Source organism: Ictidomys tridecemlineatus, chromosome 7, assembly GCF_052094955.1.
Source record: "Ictidomys tridecemlineatus isolate mIctTri1 chromosome 7, mIctTri1.hap1, whole genome shotgun sequence".
Taxonomy (NCBI): Eukaryota; Metazoa; Chordata; class Mammalia; order Rodentia; family Sciuridae; genus Ictidomys; species Ictidomys tridecemlineatus.
The window spans coordinates 66221674-66234118 of record NC_135483.1 but is presented as its reverse complement, the minus strand read 5'-3'; the positions used below and the strand labels follow the sequence as shown (position 1 = coordinate 66234118).

Sequence of the window (12445 nt, the reverse complement as noted above, 5' to 3'; positions counted from 1 at the left end):
CCATTCATCTATATGTATGGCAAAAGAACATACATACAGATGAATGGATGATGGCAATGGTTACATAGATTCAAGCCTACTATATACATTTTTTATTGCTTTCCTATATATCACCAATAAATATGAAAACTTCCAATGTATAAAAACAATTAGAGTAGCACTGAAAAAGAGTAAGTATAAATCTAACTGATCATGGATAGAACTTATCTGATGGAAATAAAAGCTTATCTAAATAGATCAAATATTTTAACAGGAATATCTTTCTACTGAATGCAATTCCAATAAAACTCACAGCAAAATGTTTTTAATAAAAGATGTAGAACAATGGGATATCTACACACAAATATCTAAATAACCCTAGATATTAAACTCCTTCCATCAAAAGTTAATAGAAACTTATGGTCATAGACCATAAAACTTATTACCAAACACAAGATTGTCTCTTATGAGTTTTTAGATAAATAAAAACACAATTGATAAGTGTTAGTTTCTGTTCTATGAAGCTAAAAAAAATCAGGACTCTGTCTAACATATGAAGAATTCACTGGAAGCCAATAAGATGTCAAACAATCCAATTGGAGTGGACAAAAGCTCTAAATAGATATATGAAAGAAGATATACAGATACTAAATAGGCATATTACAGATCTGAGGGAATTAAAAATTAACACAAGATGCTACTATTCACCTAATAAATGGCTAAAATCCAAAATATTCATAATAGCAATTACTGCCAAGGATTGGTAGTAATGAAAACTCCTCTGTGATGGTGGGGATGCAGAATCATGCCATCACTTTGGAAGATAGTTTGGCAATTTCTTACAAAGCTACATGTTTGAAAACTTGTATGGTACACAAAAATCTAATTGTGAACTTTCGTATCAGCTTTATTCATAACTGCAAAAAGCTGGAAGCAACCAATCTGTCTTTCAGTGGATGAATGGATAATCTGATCTAGCTATAAACTGAACATTTAGTGACAAAAATGTGCTATTAAACTAGCTTCACAGATTTTGACAGCTGGGGTGTTTCATCATTTGTTCAGAATAATTTTAGTTTCTTATATGCTTTTTTTTGGTACCAGGGATTGAACTCACTTTTAAATTATTTTGATGTATAATGTTTAATTTTCAAACATTTGGGAATGTCTATCTTACAGGTATTAATTTTTAAACCAGTATTATTACATAAAAAAATCTGGTGCCAACCATTGAGAAAACCACAATCCAGAATGTTGAAATCTCCAAAGAACAAAAATCCTTAAAGACTAAAATCCCCCAAATCACTATCCTAAACCAAAAAATGCAATTCCCTTTGGAAAAAAGTCAACATAAGAGGGGTTGAAAGATACTTTATGCGGGAAGGGATAGTGCATTTTCATCTGTGTTAAAGACTTACGCATTTTGCAAATCTGACAATTTCATCAAAAGATTTAGATAGTCCATCATGTATTTTAGATGAACTCAGTTATGAAACTGAGTACACACAATTTCTAACAATAGCAACATACATTTATTTCACTTTTTTTTTTACCAGTTTCCTTATAAATATAGTTCACCTGCTTTCTCCTTTGTGACTACTATAAGTACACCTGTTTAAACTTGCAAAAATATATTATTTCCTATTTGTACAATAACCTAAGCAGTGTTCTTTTTTATACATTTTTGAAATATATTTTTAAACATAAGTATCTTATCTTACATTTTTTTGTTCTTTTATATGGGATTATTTGTGATTTTGATCTTTCAAGATTTTAGAATTTGATCTTTGAGAATTTCAACATCATGAACTTGTCTTAAATCCTTGTGTATGATCTGTTTTGTTGAATGTTACATGCAATTTGGTAGCAAATAAATGTCTATTCCATTATTTGATAAATTATTCTTTATATGCCAAATGGATCAAGACAGCTATTAAGATTGTTCAGGTCTTCCTTAACTGAGGTTTTGGTCTATTTGTTCTATCAATTACACTAAAATTTCTAATTATTTTTTATTCCTCCAGTTCTTTCAATTTTTGATGTATGTATTTTGAAGCTCTGGTGTTGGTGGCATATACCGTTTAAACTGTTTTTCTTCTGGATAAATTATTCCCTATTACTATTATGATGTTTTCCTCCTTATCTGTTAATTTTTTCCATTTTAAAGCCTGATTAATATCATAACAACTTTGTTACATTCTAAGTTTTCTTGACATATTACGCATTTTTATATTTAAAATGTGATTATTTAAATTAATATGTAGGTTGAGATTAGTTTCTTAATTGGACCACTCAATCCACATACATCAGTTCATTTACATGTATTATCAAAGTACCAGGTTAAATACTATCATTTGGTACTTACACTTTTTCCTATTTGTTCCCACTCTTTCCGTTACATTGTGAAGTGACTTCTAGATAAAATTCTTTTTTGAGGTTCATTTTAACACCCTAAATTATCATAATCTACCTTCAAATAGTACTTTCTGGTTTTGAATGTATACAAATAGCATACTTGTTTATGAATACAATATTTTATAAAATACATTGCATATATAAATGTTCTATAACATGTATATTACATTTGTAAATATGGCATAGAGTTGTAAACTTTTATAAGTGATTACCCTAGTAAAAGTAAACAGAATATTTTGACACTGATACATATTTTCAAATTTCAGAAAATTAGTAAAACACACTTATGTATCCAGCTGATTCTTTCTGGAGGTTTAATTTCTTCCTATACACCCAGGGTTACATCTACTATCTTTTCATTCACTCTGGAGAAATTCTCTTAGCAGTTATTGTAGGGAAGGGTAGTTACAGTCAAATTTCCTCAGCTTTTGTTTCTCTGAAATGTTTTCATTTCATTTTTCTTTTTTCCTAATTCAAATTTAAAACTTATTAACCTAGAATGTTCCATTGTCTCCAATGAAAAGTTAACTGTCATTCATGATGGCATTTATTTAAGGGATGCTAGTTTTTTTTTTTATTAAAACCACATGCACATTAGATAGAGCACTAATCTCTAGGATATAGAAAGAACTCATAAGACAAATAACCCAATCAATAAATGGGCCAAGGAACTGAACAGACACTTCTCAGAAGGATATACAATCAGTTAACAAATACATGAAAAACTGTTCATCATCACTAGCAATTAGAGAAATGAAAATCAAAACCACTCTAATCAGAATGGCAGCTATTAAGAATATAAACAACACTATGTTGGGGAAAGGGCACACTCATATTGCTGGTGGGACTACAAATTGGTACAACCAATCTGGAAAGCAATATGGATATTCTTTGGAAAACTGGGAATGGAACTACCATTTGACCCAGTTATCCCACTCCTCAGTTTATACTCAAAGGATTTAAAAACGGCATACTACAGGGACACAGCCACATCAATGTTTATAGAGGCACAATTTACAATAGCTAAATTGTGGAACCAACCTAGATGCCCTTCAGTAGATGAACAGATGAAGAAACTGTGGTACATATACACAATGGTATATTAGCATTATATTCTCCAATTCCATCCATTTGCCTGCAAATGCCATGACTTTCTCTTTTAGTGCTAAGTGAAGTAAGCCAAAAAAACCAAACGCTAAATGTCTTCTGATATAAGGATGTGGAATCATAATGGGGATGGGTGGGGAGCATAGGAGGAATAGATGAACTTTAGATAGTGGAAAGGGGAGGGAGTGTATGGGGATAGGAAAGACGGTGGAATGAGATGGACATCATTATCCTAAGTACATGTATGAAAACACAAATGGTGTGACTCTACTTTGTGTACTACCAGAGACATGAAAAATTTTCTCTATGTGTACTGTGAATTAAATTGCATTGTGCTGTCATATGTAACAAATTAAAATGAATAAAACAATTAAAAGAATAGAGTACCACAAAACATCCAGTTAAGAAACACCTAAGTGACCGTGAAAGGAATCAGACATAACTTTCTTATGCTCATTTATAAATACATGACCAGTGTAACTCCACTTCATGTACAAACACAAGAATGGGAAGTTATACTTTCTATGTATGTCAAAATTCACTCTACTGTTATATGTATAACTAAAAAGAACAAATATATTTAAAAGAAAATAAGAAATTTAAATCAATGGAATCAAGAGCCCAGAAATATTTCACTTTTACAGCCAAGTGATTTTCAACAAGTGTACTAATATTAAATGGACAAATTGCGAGGGGGGCAAGTAGACATCCACATGCTAAATGATAAAGTTAATGTACCTTACATAAAGAAATTAAAACTGGATGAAACAATTTAAGAGTAAAAACTAACACTCTTAGAAGAAAACATGTGCATCAACAGGTTTTTAGACAATATAAGCAATAAGAGAAAGATCCAAGTTGGATATCAAAATGAAGAAAAGTTTTGCTTTTAAACAACACTATCAAAGTGTAAAGATAACCCACAGCATTGGGGAAATGTGTCTTCCATGTGCTAAACTGGAACCTTCCCACACTGCTGGTGGAGATGTAAAATGGTACATTGTATATATACTCAGGAGTGGAACAGCTGGATCATATGCTTCTGTTGAATTTTTGAGGTACTGCTATACTATTCTCCACTAGTAGCTATACTGATTTACATGACCAGAAACCCTGCCTAAGAGTTCATTTTTTTTCTCCATCATGGTTAACATTTTTTATTATTTTTAACAATAATCACTAACTTGGGTGAAATATTAAACATTTTTCATACAGTTGTTGGATATTAATATTCTTTTGAGAAGTATCTATTGAGATCATTTATCCATTTTCCATCAAGTTAGGTTTTTTTAATTGTATTGTGTTCTGCATATATTTTGGATACCAACCTTCTGTCAGGTAAATAGCTGCCAAATATTTTCTCCTATTCTGTAGGTTGTCTCCTTTGCTCTGCAAGTTTTTGATTTGATATCATCCCATTTGACAATTTTTGCTTTTGTTTCTTGTGCTTTTAGTGTCTAATACAGAAAATCATTGCATGCACCATTGTTTAAGTATTTCCCTTATGTTTTCTTCTAGCAGTTTCAGAGATTCAGGTCTTCAATCTATTTAGAATTTTTTTTTTAATATTGTGTCCATCTACAACTAAAAAAAAATCTTTATTTTATATATGGGCCTAAGGAAAAACCCATTGCATCTCACATACAAGACAGGCATTCTTCTACTGAGACACAGCTCCAATTCCTAGAACTGAGGGATTATGGTAAGATTCAGCCTTCTGCAAGTAAATGTTCATTTTTCCCACCACTATTTATTGAAGAAGTTGTTCATTCTCAAATGCATGCTTTTGGTACCTTTATCAAGCATCAGGTAACTAGAAATTTGTATTGTATTACTTTTGGATTCTCTATCAGTTTATGTGTTCTAATGACAATACCCTGCTGTTTGGGTCACATCAGTATGTCTTGAAATCAGATGTCAAGCTTTACTCTTTCTACTCCAGTTGTTTTGAGTATATGGGAACTTTTGTGCTTTCAAGTGAAATTTAGGAGTTTTTTCCTAGATCTGTGACGAATGTCACTGTTATTTTGCAAGGGATTGCACTGAATCTGTCAATTATATTGTCTATTGAACATTTTAACAATTAAAATGGGAGGTATTTCCATCTACAATTTTTTTCACCATTATTTAGTAATTTTTCAGTGTAGAGGTCTTTCATATTCTTAGTTTATTCCTAGAGTGTGTGTAGTTTTTCTATATGTTGAAAAGATTTTCTGATTTCTGTATGTTGAAATTGTATCCTGCTACTTTACTGAATTTGTTTATCATTTCAGTAGAGTGTTGCTTTCTATGTACAGAATCTCATCACCTGCTTAAAAGGGACACTTTGACTTTCTCTTGCTTAATGTCTCAAACTTGTAGAGAAAATGCTTTCAGTTTTTCAATGCATTGATGTTTACTGTGGTTTTGTTGTAGTGTTTGTGGCGATACGATGCTTCTCTACCTAACTGGACTGGGATTTTTATCAAGAAAGCATGTTGGACTTTATAAAATATTCTTTCTGCATCTATAGAAATGACATTTTTCATCCTTCATTCTGTAAAATGATTATTTATTGATTTGCAAAGATCAAACTCTCCTTTCATTCCTAGTATGAAACCAACTTGATCATGGAATAATTCTTTCAATACGTTGATGAATTTGCTCTGGTATTTCAGTGAGAACTTTTGAACCTATATTGTTATGGTTTGGATCTTAATTAAATGTCCCTAAAAGGCCATGTGTTAAAGGCTGGGTCCCCAGTACGTGGCCTAGTTGGGAGATGATGCTTTTAGGAGGTAAGCCTAATGGGAAGCAGTTTGGTCTTTGGGGTGTGACCTTGCAGAGGATATTAAGACTTAAGTACCTCATCTCTTTCTCTACTTTCTAACCACAATAAATGTTGGTTCTACCACGTGATTCCCACCATGAAAATCTGCCTCACTATAGTTCAAAGGGATGGGGCCCAGTGACTATAGACTACAGCTTCTGAAACTGTGAACCAAAATACGTCTTTCCTTCTTTAAATCAAGTTTAAACTGAGTAAGGTACTCTGTATTAGTGATACAAAGCTCACTACACAGAAAAGTGGCACTGAGGGTGGTTGAGCTCTTATTGTATGTGATGTAGTTTATAAGCCTTGGGAATTGGTTTGTGAAAGAGACTTAGAAAAGTTTGAAGAAGCAGACTAGAGAAAGTCTTGAATCCTGTAAGCAGAGCCTGAAAGGCAATTCTAGTGAGGATTAAGATGACAGGAATGCAGGAAACAAGGCAAGGCTCAGGAGGAAATGAAGACTATCACAAATTGTACCAGAGGCCATTTGTGTTACATTGTAAGACCTCGTGGACATTTCACCCATGCTGGGTTTCTTTCTTCTTGCTCATAATTATGAACTCTCCTTTTTTGTCTATTTCTTATTGCATTATGTGTACATGTGTAGGTATAACCCCTGGCCCATTTTTTCTTTTGCTCCCTCTCCTACCCTATGTAATTTAGATATTTTAGTTTAAAACAAAAGAAAAATGCCTAATGAGTGAACAAAGGGAGAAAATGCAGGATTTGAGAGAAAGTTTCAATAAACAGATTCTGAAAAGTACTAACCATATATCATGGAAATGAAGGAAAAAAAATCAGCTGAAATTCTCACCAATAGATTATATCATGTAGAAAATAATTTAGGCCTGCAAAACAAAGAATATATGCTTGAACACTCACAGCAATAATGAAAAATAAGAAGCCAAGATCATGACATAGAAGTCTGGAACGATATTAAGGGATGTAACTTCAAAATCATTGGCTTTTTGAGGAAGGAATAGAGAGACAGGCTAGTAGTGCTGATAATCTTTTCAATGGAATAGTAAAAAAAAAAAAAAAATTCTGAAACTCAGGAATGAGATGCCCATTGAAATGCAAGAGACATTTAGAACCACAAATAGACAAGACCAACAACAAACAATAAAACCTGTCTATAACACATAATTAAAATATAAAAAATACAGAATACAGATAGAATTCTAAAAGCCTCAAGAGAGGCTGAGTTGTATTTAGACTAAGCTAACTAGAATAACATATCTGATTTTGTAAAATCCAGAAGGATTAGGAATGATGCGTTTTAAACCATGAAAGAAAAGAACAAGATTGCTGTATCCTAGAAAGCTATCCATCAGAATTTAAGAGGAAATAGATTTTACATCCAATGCAAGTATAAACTAATAATTTTTTAATACTTATTTTTTAGTTGTAGTTGGACACAATACCTTTATTTTTATGTGGTGCTGAGGATCGAACCCAGGGCCTCCCACATGCTAGGCGAGTGCTCTACCGCTGAGCCACACCCCAGCATTAATGACTATTAAGTCAGCATTGGAGAAGATAAAACCAAACAGTATAACACAAGAAAATAAATCTCATTAGAGTAAGTTAAGCAAATAGGGAATAGGATCTAATTAAACATTAAAAATAAATCAAAATTGCAGGAAATACTAAATACATCTCTATAATAACAAATGTTTTCAACTCTCCAATTAAAAAAGACTGGCAGATAGGATTTTAAAGAGTAGACCCAACTATATGTTGCCTGGAAGACACACATTGCACAGGTTAATACAACCACAAACTAAAAGAAAAAAAACGACATTTCATGTGAATGAAACTCAAGTTGGAGTAGCTACTCTCAATCGACAAAGCAGATTTCAAGCCAAAGTCACTTCATACTGGTGAAAATCCAACAAGATGATAGTAAATATTTGTGTACCAAATGCCTAAACACCAAGTAACAAAACAATCACTACTTTGGCATAAAGGCTCAGATACATCTTAATACAAAAACCCTGGGTGATTTTAACACATTTCTCCCACCAACAGATAGGCCACCCAGGCATAAAGTTAGACTTTAAAAAACAGTATAAATCAAATGGACCTAACTGGTATCTACAGAATATTTCATCTAACAACAGCTGAATATACTGTCTCCTCAGCTGCTCATGGAAATGTTTTTAATAGACCACATTTTTAGATCACAAAACAAGTCTTAGCAGAATTTAAAAAAAAATAAAATTCTTGCATCTTATCAGGATATAATGAAGTGAAGTTAGAAATCAACAGAAAATATAAAACTGTAGAGAGATCGTTCAAAAGTGTATTACTCATAGAAGAAATAAGTGGAGAAATTACAACATCCCATAATCTGATGAATAAAGATAGTTCTAAGAGGAAACTTAGTAGCTGTGTCTACATTTAAAAACACCCAGAAAAGTCCCAAACAAAAATCTAATCAGGCACTTCAATATTCTATAAAAATAAGAACCCATTCCAAAACCACTATACAGAAGAAAATAAGGATCATTTTAACAAAGAGTTGTTTCTCTGAAAATATCATTAGGGATATTTTGAAAACTTACATTCTAATATGTGAGAAAATATTGAAGAGGGCAAATTTCTAAGCATATGACTTACAAAAACTGAACCAAGAGGATATGGAAAACCTATGCAGACCAGTAGTAAGCAATGAGATTGAAGCTGTGATAAAGATTTGTAATAAAGGAAAACCCAGTACGAGACGGATTCTCAGCTAAATTCTACAAGAGCTTTTAAAAACAACTAATGCCAATGTTCCTGAAATTATTCCATTTCATAGAAAAGGGAGGAATACATCCAAGCTCATTTCATGAAGACTAAAATTCCCATGGAAGTACAAAAGTCTCCAAATATTCAAAGCAACTGGAACAAAAGAAGTACAGCTTTGCATATGATACCTGATTTTACAACATACTGCGGAGCCAGTATAACCCAAATAGCAAGGCATAAAAAACAGACAAAAAATAATGAAATACGGAACCCAGAAATAAGGTACCTACTGATTGGCAACAAAGTTGACAACAAAAAAGACATTTGGAAAAAGGACAGCTTCTTCATAACTGGTGCTGGGAACAATTGTTATCCACATACAGAAGACTGAATCTTACCACTATTTCTCCCCCTGCAAAAAAATCAACTCAAGATACATCAAAGAAAAAACCTGGAAATCTGAAACTACCAGAAGAAAGCATTGCATAACTTCAAGATATGCAGTGATGTTCTGGATAAGACACTAAAATAAAAAAATTGACAAGTGGGATAACATCAAACTAAGATAATTTTTTTTTGCACAGGATGAAGAGACAATGGGTGAAAATATTTGGCAGCTATTTATGTGATATAGGATTAATATCCAGAATATATAGGGAACTGAAGATTTATTGAACCAGTAACTGAACTTTTAAAAATGATACTTATCAAAAGAAAAGAAATGATCAAATATGGGAAAAAAGCTGGATATCATTAGTCATCAGGAAAATGCCAAACTCCAATGAGATACCATCTCCTCCCAGTTACAATACTGATTATTAAAATCACAAATGCTGGCAAGGATGTTGAAACAAATAGTGAAAACCAGCAGTGTATGAGTTCTGTCATTTGAAATACTTACATTATGGAGAACTGTATGGGGATTCTTTAAAAAACTAAAAATATATCTCTGATCCAGTTCTCCCACTCTGTAGATGTTCATTTTCAAAGGAAATCTGCATACAAATGAGATACATGAATGACCATGGTATTGTAATACTAATCACAATAACTAAGATTCAATCAGCCTACGTGCCCATCAAGAAAATACGATGTATACACAATGCAGTATTGTCCTGCCACAATTAAGAACGAATTCATGTTATTTGCTGCAAAATAGATGGAACTAGATATCATTACATGAAATAAGTCAGACACCACAGATAAGCACCGTATGTTTCCTTTCACACGTGGAAGCCAAAAAAATTTTTGACCTGAAAGTAGAATAGTGATTACTAGAAACTGGGTAGGGTTCAGGGTGGGAAAAGTTGTGTTGGGTTTGATAATTCCACACACACAGTATATACTTAACATGTACTAATTGTGCATCTTAATGGGATTGTGTTATTTATTTTTAAAGGAGAGAACTCAAAGGGGGAAATGACTTTAGTTGTTTCTATATTTAAAATGTAGCATTGAGTGTAAAACCAAAGGAATTTATAAGTTTTAATTATTTACAATTATTATTGCTTGACTAAGTATAATCCATGTTTCTCCATGTGTTTTTCTAATAATAAATTAGAATAATTCATATGAAAGGGGCTGTGGACCCAAGTTTTAATAAGGAATTCTGTAAGCCCGAGATACAGATGCCTTATGCTCCAGGGTTTTTAAACAAGGCAAGACCCAGATTTTGAATGACAGCTGTGTTCTCACTTGAGGAACAGCTAATACCGTGGTCTTTCAACCCAACCTTGAAAAGACCAATGTTTATGGTGTTTTCCAGTTTTGGTGACTTTTTTTTTTATGTGATGCCAAGGATCGAACCCGGGGTCTCACACGTGATAGGTGAGTGCTCTACTGAGCCATAACCCCAGCCCCCATCTGGTGCCTTGTTGAACACCACACATCATTAGCTAAGGAAGATTTGAATGGTTTTAAAACTACATTGTATAATTTTTTATATAAAGTTTTCACATTGCAGAAAGGGTCATTTATTTTTTATTTTATAGTAAATCTTTTTGTTATTGGTTGTTCAAAACATTACAGCTCTTAACATATCATATTTCATACATTAGATTCAAGTGGATTATGAACTCCAAATTTTTACCCCAAATGCAGATTGCAGAATCACGTCGGTTACACATCCACAATTTTACATAATGCCCTATTAGTAACTGTTGTATTCTGCTACCTTTCCTATCCCCCCTCCCCTTCCCTCACATCTTCTCTCTCTACCCCATCTACTGTAATTCATTTTTCTCCTTGATTATTTTCCCATTCCCCTCACAACCTCTTACATGTAATTATGTATAGCAATGAGGGTCTCCCTTCATTTCCATGCAATTTCCCTTTTCTCTTTCTTTCCCTCCCATCTCATGTCAATCTTTTCTTCCTGCTCTTCCTCCCTGCTCTGTTCATAGTTGCTCTCATTATATCAAAGAAGACATTTGGTATTTGTTTTTTAGGGATTGGCTAGCTTCACTTAGCATAATCTGCTCTAGTGCCAACCATTTCCCTGCAAATTCCATGATTGTCATTTTTTAGTGCTGCATAATATTCCATGGTGTATAAATGCCACATTTTTTTATCCATTCATCTATTGAAGGGCATCTGGGTTGGTTCCACAGTCTAGCTATTGTGAATTGTGCTGCTATGAACATCGATGTGGCAGTATCCCTGTAGCATGCTCTTTTAAGGTCTTTAGGGAATAGACCCAGAAGGGGAATAGCTGGGTCAAATGGTGGTTCCATTCCCAGCTTTCCAAGAAATCTCTATACTGCTTTCCAAATTGGCTGCACCAATTTGCAGTCCCATGAACAATGTACAAGTGTACCCTTTTCCCCACATCCTCGCCAGCACTTGTTGTCTGACTTCATAATGGCTGCCAATCTTACTGGAGTGAGATGGTATCTTAGGGTGGTTTTGATTTGCATTTCTCTGACTGCTAGAGATGGTGAGCATTTTTTCATGTACTTGTTGATTGTACGTCCTCCTCTGAGAAGTGTCTGTTCAAGTCCTTGGTCCATTTGTTGATTGGGTTATTTGTTATCTTATTGTCTAATTTTTTGAGTTCTTTGTATACTCTGGATATTAGGACTCTATCTGAAGTGTGAGTCATTTAGACAAATATATGCTATTAAATTATACTGAACTAAATTGGATCATCTGACTGGATTAAACTCAAGAAGAGCAGTTTCTACTTACTGCTACAATAAGAATGGCAATTAGAACCAGGATATCTGGAATTTCTATCACAATCCAATTATTTTAAATCAGGATGGACAATGTGTTCTAGGGCATCTTAGTCTATTTACTCTATGGACTCTTTTTCATAATTACCTTTGGAGTTAGTTGTCTGTCATTTTCTCCTCCTTGGAAATGAAAAAGCTATAGTGCTGAATATTAACAATGATGACA

At 33.3% G+C, this 12445-nt stretch overlaps 1 non-coding gene across 1 annotated transcript; it reads right to left on the bottom strand.

The window, feature by feature from the left end:
• Window positions 1-7747: 7747 nt before the first annotated feature.
• On the bottom strand, window positions 7748-7819 carry Trnaa-agc (transfer RNA alanine (anticodon AGC)). The gene has a single exon. It is a non-coding gene; the product is annotated as a tRNA-Ala (tRNA).
• Between the last annotated feature and the right edge of the window lie 4626 nt (window positions 7820-12445).